This window comes from Phocoena phocoena, chromosome 1 (genome assembly GCF_963924675.1).
Source record: "Phocoena phocoena chromosome 1, mPhoPho1.1, whole genome shotgun sequence".
NCBI classification, from domain to species: domain Eukaryota; kingdom Metazoa; phylum Chordata; class Mammalia; order Artiodactyla; family Phocoenidae; genus Phocoena; species Phocoena phocoena.
The window spans coordinates 80,219,313-80,228,773 of record NC_089219.1 but is presented as its reverse complement, the minus strand read 5'-3'; the positions used below and the strand labels follow the sequence as shown (position 1 = coordinate 80,228,773).

Below are 9,461 nucleotides of genomic sequence, written 5' to 3'. Positions count from 1 at the left end.
ATCCTGGGCCTTGGAATTAGATGGGTAAATTCACATACTGCTTGTAGTTTTTGCACAAGTTACTTAACATCATTGAACCTCAGTTTCCCTATCTGCAAAGTGGGGCTAACGGCACAGGTAACGTTTATACAGTGTTTAGCCCAGTGCCTAATACCCAATACAGAGTAATGCTCCATAGAAACAACAGCTCACTTTTTCTTCTTTTCCATCTTCATATCATTACCATATGGAAGTATGATTTTTGGATGCTAAACATGAACCTAATCTTCACCATTAGCCAGGTCAGTTTCTTCAAGACTAAGGTTTGTTTTGTTTTGGTTTGGTTTTTCGCCACACTGTGTGGCTTGTGGGACCTTAGTTCCCTGACCAGGGATTGAACCTGGGTCCTCGGCAGTGAAAGCGCTGAGTCCTAACCACTGGACCACCAGGGAATTCCCCAGACTAAGGTTTAGAATAGCCCTGGTTCTCATGGAGTTTAGCATTCAGTCTAAGTGGGAGCCCACAGAGGAAGGTGGCACAGGCCCAGCACAAAGCTCCTGTCAAAGGAAGAACCCAGAATATTTATAAGATCCCAGGTGACTTAGAGCAAGGTCACCTTTGGTTCTTTCAAACACTGGTAAGAAGTAGGCAATGGTATTAGTTTGCTAGGTACCTGGAGCCTTGTATGTATTAACGTATTTAATTCTTATAGCATCCTTAATTAGGTACAGTTATGCCCATTTTACAATTGGGGAAACAGGTTCAGAGAGGTTAAGTAACTTGCCTTAGGTTACACAGCTAATAAGTTGCAAACCCAAACCCTTGTCTTTCACCATACCTTCTAACAGAGAACCCAAGGCTTGAAAATTTGTTTCAAATTACCTCCAATATCGGTATTTCCCAGCTAATTAGATGTACTATCCCTTTTTAAGGAAAAGTATCAAAAAATGCAAGTCCCATCCAAAGATCAGCTTATGGTGGTGCCCGGTGCTCATGGACATCTCGCAGGGAAGTCAAAGCGTCCTGGTGAATAGATTCCTTGCTTTGCCCAAGGCATTATAACCTGGAAGCACAATGGCCTTGATCTTAAAATTAGAGACACCTGCATCAGAAGCCCAGTTTAAGAGATGTGGGAGTAATTATTGTTCAGAACAATGTCGCATTAGATTTGGGTTAATCTCATTGTATGTTCAAAAATGCATTGAGTACAAGAACATTATTTTCTTATAATGCTATAGATTTGTATAGCACATAAAATTTTATCAAATGCTTTTATACTTAGCTGACTTCATAACAGCTTGGTGGAGTGGGTATTAGAGTTCCATTTGCCAGATGATAAAGACTTCACTTCTTTTTTTTTTTTTTTAAGACTTCACTTCTTTAAGGAACCCATCCGATTGCCAAAAGTTCACTTGGCAGTAGAGATGAGTCTAGATCCCCATCCTTTTGACCCTTGGCTATTCAAAGTGTGGTCCCTGGGCCAGCTATGTCAGCATCACCTGGGAGTTTGTTAGAAATGCAGACTCTCAGGCCCCATCCAGGTCTATTGAACCAGAATCTTTTAACAAAATCCCCCTAAATTCATATGCATATAAATGTTTGAGAAGCTCTGTCTCCACTATCTTACTGTCTCCAAACCTCTCTTCTCTAGAGTCTAGACTGTAAGCCCCATGAGGGCCGGGTCTGCATCTGGCTTGTCTACCATTGTACCCTTCTCACTTGCCCAGTGCCCAGGCCAGAGCAGGCATTCCATTAGACACATCGACAGCTCTGTCACTGGGTAGTTGGGCCTGCCATCCAGTTAGTCTCTGTATCCCTTCTAGAGGAAACAACATAAGTTCTCATGTTCCTGAAAGTCTACCATCAGCACAAAGGTATTCACCTTATTCATATGAAAAAGGTGAAGTCATGCTTGAAAAATATACTGAAACCTGTGGTTTGCCATCCTGTTTCTCAGCCTACCAAACCAGTGCCTATTGGAGTGGGAACATTGTACTGTGTAATTATTTAAATGAAAACAACATAAATGAAGAGAAGGGCTATTTATATCAAGTGCTGCTAACTAAAGGAGAAATAATGGGTCCTGCTGAGAAAGGATATAGCCAGAGAGAGCAAGAAAAACTTCCTGCCAGTAAAGACCAGTAGACAATGGGACAGTTTTCCTAGTGGGATAATTATGACTCCTGGAGAAGGTTGTCCAAGGCAAGATGAGATAAGTACCAGGGAAGTGTAATGTACTTCCAACCTTACTATCGATGATGCTTTCAGGCACCAGCTCTGGGTCACAGATTTTGAATATACTAAATGCTTAATTCAGAGCTGCCCTTTCACCCGAAAGATCTCAGGGTAAGAGAAAAAAGTGTGCACCAGTCCAGTGCTCTCTGATTTAACTCTTCACTGAAATACTCTAGGAATAAATGATGGAAAAGGAAATCATAACCCCCACTTCGCTCTTGCACCCAGAAAGTGATTTCCATTTCAAACAGCTGATAGAACAACAATGTGTTCATCAAAAACTGTGAAGATGATCCCCCGAACCCTGCCTTATTTTTCTTCAAGATCACTCTAAAAAAAATAATTTAGAGGCAGGAGATTGGTGGTGTGGAAGGGAAAGCCGCCTATTCAGAAAATCAATGCAGATTGAGGTATCATAAGGAGATGTTGATTTATAAGCTGCTGCGTTGAAAATGACTTGCTTTCTCATTAGTTGGACCTGGGTCATGGCTATGATACAAATAAGGCAAATAATTTAAAACGTATACTTGCAGAGTATGTTTGACTTTCAATTTGTCCTTGGAAGATTTGGGGCCTAAGTAAAGAAAGATTCACAGTGAAGTTAAAAGGCTGCTCGTCACAGATGCTACAGAGCAATGCCCTTAAGAGCTTGCGTTCCAGGAGAGAAAGACCTAGGTTTGGATCCAGATGCACCCCAGTATTTCTGGCACCTTGTCCAAGCACCTTATTTCTTTTGTTTTTTTCTTTTTTTTCTTTTCTCTTTTTTTGCAGTATGCGGGCCTCTCACTGTTGCGGCCTCTCCCGTTGCAGAGCACAGGCTCCGGACGCGCAGGTTCAGCGGCCATGGCTCACGGGCCCAGCCGCTCCGTGGCACGTGGGATCTTCCCGGACCGGGGCACGAACCCATGTCCCCTGCATCGGCAGGCGGACTCTCAACCACTGCGCCACCAGGGAAGCCCCTAAGCACCTTATTTCTCTAGGTCTCCTGTTCTTCATTTGTAAGATGTAGGTAACATTAGAAGTGACCTCTAAGGTGGCTGGGAGGAATAAATGACATAGTTCCATTCCATAAATGAAATATGCATTGCCTGGCTGAGTTGGGCTCTATGTAAATGCTAGCTGTTTTGTTATATGAATGAATAGTCTCTATTTTAAAATATTTCCAATTTTATATGTACTTATGTACTTTTGGGGGGATTGAAACGATGAGAATTGAGAAAAGTTATCTGGAGACCATTTCTTGCCTTCAGTGAGCTTACAAACTAATTGGGAAAATGATGTGGGTACAGGAAACTATTAAGGAAAATGAAGAGAATGTGATGAAAGCTGAAGGAAAGATGGTGGCCAAAGGAGGAGAGAGGTGAGGAATGGGGAAAACCTGGAGTGATTAAAGGCAGGAGCAGTGGGGAAAGGCTTCAAGGAGAAATAAACTGGCGGGGCCCCGGGGGCCATGAGGATCTCAAGAAGGGTGACGCACTGCACAGCAATGACATCATCCTAGACTGTTCTTGAGCTACCCTGTTTATCGGACAGGCACATTTTACTTGGGAGAGGCTCTGGTGAGCATATGGTGGCTTGTCTTTGTGGCATCCTACGTATTACATTCTGAGTGGCTCCAGGACAAGATATTCATTCATTCATGTTTATTGAACATATAGTGTATGCTAGGCATTGGGGATATAGATATGAACAGGAGAAACCATGCCCTGACCTTTACAGGGCTCAAATTCTAGTGGTGGAGGTATAAAATAAGCACATACATCTCTAACATCATATCGGTAGAGATTAAACAGGGCAAGGAACAGAGAAGGATGGCGAGTGGTTATTTTATATAAAGCAGCTGGGGAGGTCTCTTTGAGGGTGTGACCTAAGAGCACAGGCCTGAAGACTGGAAGAAGAGTGTTCCAGGCAGAGGGAACAGCAGTGCAAAGGGGCCAGGGTGGGTTTGCATTTCCTGCTTGGAAAGAAGGCCGGTGCCGCCAGAAAGGAGCAAACGTGGCCATCCACGTGCTGTGTACAGACTTCTTCCACAGCATGCCAGGTACGTCTGCCCAAATGACACGGTAATGAGCGAAGTAAAGTTCAGAATCGTTGATCACGCTTTCAAAAGTAAGCTAATGAATAGAGTTGAAGGGATACTAGTGATACCATTGGCATTTTCAAGCTGATGGACTCATTCATCTCATGAATACCAGGCAGGTTTAAGATGTTTGGTTGCTTAAGCTACAGTTCAAACTGTGTCCTGAGTTTGAATTATTTTCCATGCGAAAAACCCCAATGGTCATTGTTATTTAGTAAAATTACTTTGTTTAGTAAAAATCCATGAAACAGGTATATTTCTTGATAAGAGTAAATGAGCTCATCGTGCTCTGAAACCTTCATCGTGGGACTTCCCCCTGAAGGGTACCGTATTATAGTCTAACACCAGTAATTCAAGTGACAACGTGTTGTTGCCGGTCTATTAGACTGAAATCTTGAACTAAATCTGTCAAAAGTTTTCTTTTTCTTGCAAACTGGCTAAAACGTTTAGTGGTAGGGAAAGAAAAACAACACCATGGAAGCAATACGTTAAGAAACCTTTGTTTCAACATGAAGGAAGAGTTGTTTTTATTTAACCATTTCTGCCAACAGTCTGATAACGTAGTTCAATTTTGATTTGCCCATTTTCTTAAACCGCGCTGATAAAATATAGACATCTAACGTGCACACGATAATACTTCAATCTCCTCACTAGAGGGAGAGAATAATTATTGACATGTATGTGTAGACGGTGTGTTCCTCAGCTTCTTGATTCCTTAACCTTTCTGTGGAAAAGACTCTTGGGACGTGATTGAGGAAAAAGTGGTTTTTCCTTCCAGATGGATTCGTTGGCTAGGGCAATATTTTTAGTTATGCCAATAAAACGAAAGGGAGACAGAAAATCAGGCAACTGCCGGAGTGGTTAGTGTGGGACTATTACCAAGGCAGAAATGAGGCCAAAGAGATGATAAATGTCTGCCTCTCACCCACTCCATCAGCTGAAGCCTGACCTGGATCCTCTTTTCCATCTGAGCTCCAAGCAAGCTACCATTTTTTATAGCAGCACTTAATAGTGGACATTAACTTAGCCCTCCCCGAAAGGGCTGACCTGCAGGCTACACTCGTGCTTCTCCAAAGTGTAATCACTTGCTCACTCAGTAATTCTACCAAATAGCATGCACCTTTTCCAGCCACTTATTGGCCAATTAAGTCGTTCTCACTGAGGGGGTCCAGCTGGCTTCAAGTTATCTAAGATGAATTGATTGAAGACATTCTGCAATCTATGAACCCAGTTTAATGATCTAGGTGATAATACTTGTAATTCTTCTCAGTCAGGGGAATTTGCTGCAGCTGTTGTTGCCCATGTTCTGATACACCGAGGTACCAGAAAAGCATTAATCCGCCCTCAGAGTTCCCTGGCAATTACCGCATTGTGAAAAGGGAAATTTAAAATTCACTCAGCATAGCCAAGTGAAAACCATCTTTCCGTTGATGTGTTTTTATTTTATCCCACTGTAAATGTTTTTTTAAGGTGGAATATGGGAAGAATATGTTAATGGTAACACTTCATCAGGAATGGAGAAAACCAACTAAACGCTCATTCAATTTTACTGCTGAAAACAGCTCATCAAATGTTTGAGGTACAAAAAAGCACTGCTCTAAGGCAAGAACATGATTTTCTAAAATATTGGGGTGAGGGTCCAAGGGCTAAAGTCATTATTTTTGTATGAAATGTTTGTTCCCACCCCCTGGATTCATGGCCATTGAAGTGATAATGAAGCAGAGTCACACAGTGACACAGGCCTTCAATGTATCTCCAAACACTTTTCTGCACAGTGACATATGTTTTAAAAGTAATCATTAAATAATTTGCTTGCTTTCCTCTCTGTGCATGTGTTCCCTGAACCGCTGAAATATTAATTCTCCTCCCTATGAAGCAAATACTATAAATAATACTCTGGAGGTTTTTCTGGGTGTTGCAAATTCAGAATACTTAGGAATACTCTATCCTACCGTGGGTCTGTGAAGTTTATGTTTACAAACTGAAAAGCTGGTTTTGATTTTCTTACGAAAGTGGCAGCTGTGATATTAATTTACACTGTACTGAGGAACTGCCATCCTTCTCTTTCTGAAGAGTGGGTTCCTTTTCCCTGAGAGGTGTGATTGAACTTGGCTTTGGGGATGTGTGACTTGCTGGGAAAGGCTGGTGCTTTTGATGAGATTTTAAATTCTTTCCAATGATGCTGGAAAAACAAGAGACTAGGAAGGATGTATTTTAAAGTTGAGTGTAGGCTTTGTGGGAAAACTTAATCGGACCATGGTCATGCTTTAGACTTATGAGTCCAAATTTAACCAAGAGCATCAGACAAGGAATGCCATTTTCCTTTGTTTTTCTAACCAGGAAAAGGCAAAGCCAGACAGAGCTTTGGGGTCTGGCATGAAACAAACTGAATTTTCACTGAGAACAAAACATCTGATTATTCAAAGAACTCTTTTCTGCATTTGTTTTTTTGCCTCTATGTGCCCCCTTTTATTGACGGGTTAACCTAACTTAAAATGTTTTAACTACTGTAAATGAAAAATCTTATCCAAGTGGGATTAATAATAATAGCTAACAATAAACACTTGCCACATGCCAGACTCTGGTTCTGAGAACCTACCTGGAATATAAGTCAATTAATCCTCCCAACAACCTATGAAGTCAATGCTCTTATCATCCTCATTTTACAGATGAGGAAATGGAAGAACAGAGAGGTTAAGTAACTTGCCCAAAGTCACACAGCCAGTAAGTGCCAGAGCCAGGGTTTGAACCAAGTGTGCTAGTGTCTCTGTGTTTATTGACTGCAGACTGTCTCTCTGACTTCTCATAGGTACAAAGCTTCAAGTTATCTCTGTTTTAGCCTTCCAGCCTGTATCCCATGTTATCTCCACAGGGAAATAATTACAGAAGTGCAAAAGGACAACCGATGTTACAACAAACAGAAACCGCAACTGCTCCAAGTGCTTTTCTTCAGGAGCCCTTACCCCAGATCTGTTATTTGGACCTAACCTCCAAAGAGCTCAAAGTACTTCACAAATTTACTTGAGTCATCAATATGTTAGCAAAGTGTCAGAAGGGTAGATATTCTGCACTTTTTTTCTTTTGCAGATTAAATCCAAAAAATGAAATGTCAATTTGACCTTGAACTCATTTCTCCTGGGTCTTAGCCTGATATTTCCTCTGATGCCATTTTATCTCATTGAAACATGGATATACCTGTCCCTTTCCATACAAATTCAGATTATTCTTGGGGACAAAGAGTCTCTTTTATCTACATCCAGCACTGTAATAGCTGTTGAAAAAAATTAGCTCATATAATGCATGTGAAGTTCTGGTGTGGAAATAGAGATGTAGAAGGGGAAAAAAGCTAAATACCATCTGAAAATTACTTTCTGTCTGAACTTTACAGATGAAGAAACTGAGGCTAAGGTCACATACCAACTTTTATTTTTTTTTTATTGCTTAGGGCTTTGCCTTCAAGAAACAAAAATGAATTATAATATGAAAGTGTTTTTAGTGAGCATTTATTTATCTTCTTTAAAAATATAAATGATCCCTATTAGAGTTTCATAGGTTAGGGCCTCTCATTATATACTCACAAAGCACTCTGTACTTTCTTTAGCGTCCAATACAATTGTAATTAATTAATGCATGCATAATTTCTTGTTTAACTTTGATTTCTCTAAACAAAAAGTCCTGTGAGGGTAGGAATGTGACTGTGGCTTCACTATAACATCTGCAGTGTATCTGGCACTGTTTTGTTTTAAATTAATAAGCTTTATGTTTTAGAGCAGTTTTAGGTTTACAGCAAAATTAAGCAGAAAGCACAGAGAGTTCCCTTATATCCCTGTCACCACACATACACAACTTCCCCCCCTATAGACTAAAACAGTGTTTTAAACTAAGAGTAAAACAGTTCTGTCTTAGCTAGAGAATAACAGAGCTGTTCAAAAAAAGGAGGTCCCTAAAATTTTGATGTAAATAAGACAGAGGTTTGTCTCTGTCATGGAAGTCTGGCTGACTCTGGCTGGAGGGGTAGCTGTTCCATGAAGCCAGGAGGGATCTGCCATCCCCACCATACGGCTTCCAAGGCTGCTCAAGTTGTCACCATTTCCAGGTGGTCGGGAGGGTGACAAGCCAAAATCCAGCACATGGAGCCCTTCTTAAGTCGGAGATGACACAGAAGCTTCACACATCTCTTTCTCTCACATCCTATTACCCTAAACTTTAGGTTCATGGTCACTTCTAGCTGCCAAGGAGGCTGGGAAATGTAATTGCTGGCTGGGTGGCCATGTGCCCAGAAATACAGGTGGATTTTGAAGGACGACTAGTAGTCTGACACACCCATGATGAGGAATGTTTATTAAAATAGACAATCCAATGAACTTGAATTATGAGGAACCAAAGCCGTGAAACTCTAATCTTAAAGTATCTCAATAACCTCTTCTCACCAATGAAGCCACTTCATTCGTAACAGGAATATTAGACATGGAAGGAAGGAATGGAATTATATAACAAGAGGAAGCTGAGCAGAAGAAGAGAATAATGTGAGGAACTGGTTTGTGGTTTATCTTTCCTTTTCCAATGAAGAACATGCTATAGTAGGCAGCCTCTAGGGTGGAACTCAATGACCTCTGCTCCTTGGTATTCTTACCCTTGGAGGTCCACCTCCACTCCCTTTCATGTGGGCTGGATTTAAATTGACTTGCTTCTAACAAATCATAGAATATGGCAGAAGAGATAGGTTGTCACTTAACAGATTAGGTTACAAAAAGATTGTAGCTTCCACCTTGGGACCCCTCTCTCACTCTCTCACTTATTTGCTCTGAGGGAAGCCAGCTACCACATTGTGTGAGCTGCTCTAAGGAGAGATCCATGGGGCAAGGACCTCTAGGCAACAGCCAGTGAGAAAATGAGGCCTCTGTCTAATAGTCTGTGAGGAACTGAATCCTGACACCTGTCAAGAACCATAGACACAAGCTTGAAAGCAGATTCCCTGCAAGTCGAGCCTTCATATGAGACCACAGCCCTGGTCCACAGCTTAATGCAACCTCATGAGACACCTTGAGCCACAGGCACCCAGCTAAGCTACACCCAGGTTCCTGACACACAAAGGCTTGAAATAATAATTGTTTGCAAGTTTCAGCTATTAAATTTTGGGGTAATTAGATGACTAATACAATCTGAT

At 41.3% G+C, this 9,461-nt stretch overlaps 1 non-coding gene across 1 annotated transcript; it reads right to left on the bottom strand.

Moving 5' to 3' along the window:
• Positions 1–358: 358 nt before the first annotated feature.
• TRNAE-UUC (transfer RNA glutamic acid (anticodon UUC)) lies at positions 359–431 on the bottom strand. Its single transcript has one exon. It is a non-coding gene; the product is annotated as a tRNA-Glu (tRNA).
• Between the last annotated feature and the right edge of the window lie 9,030 nt (positions 432–9,461).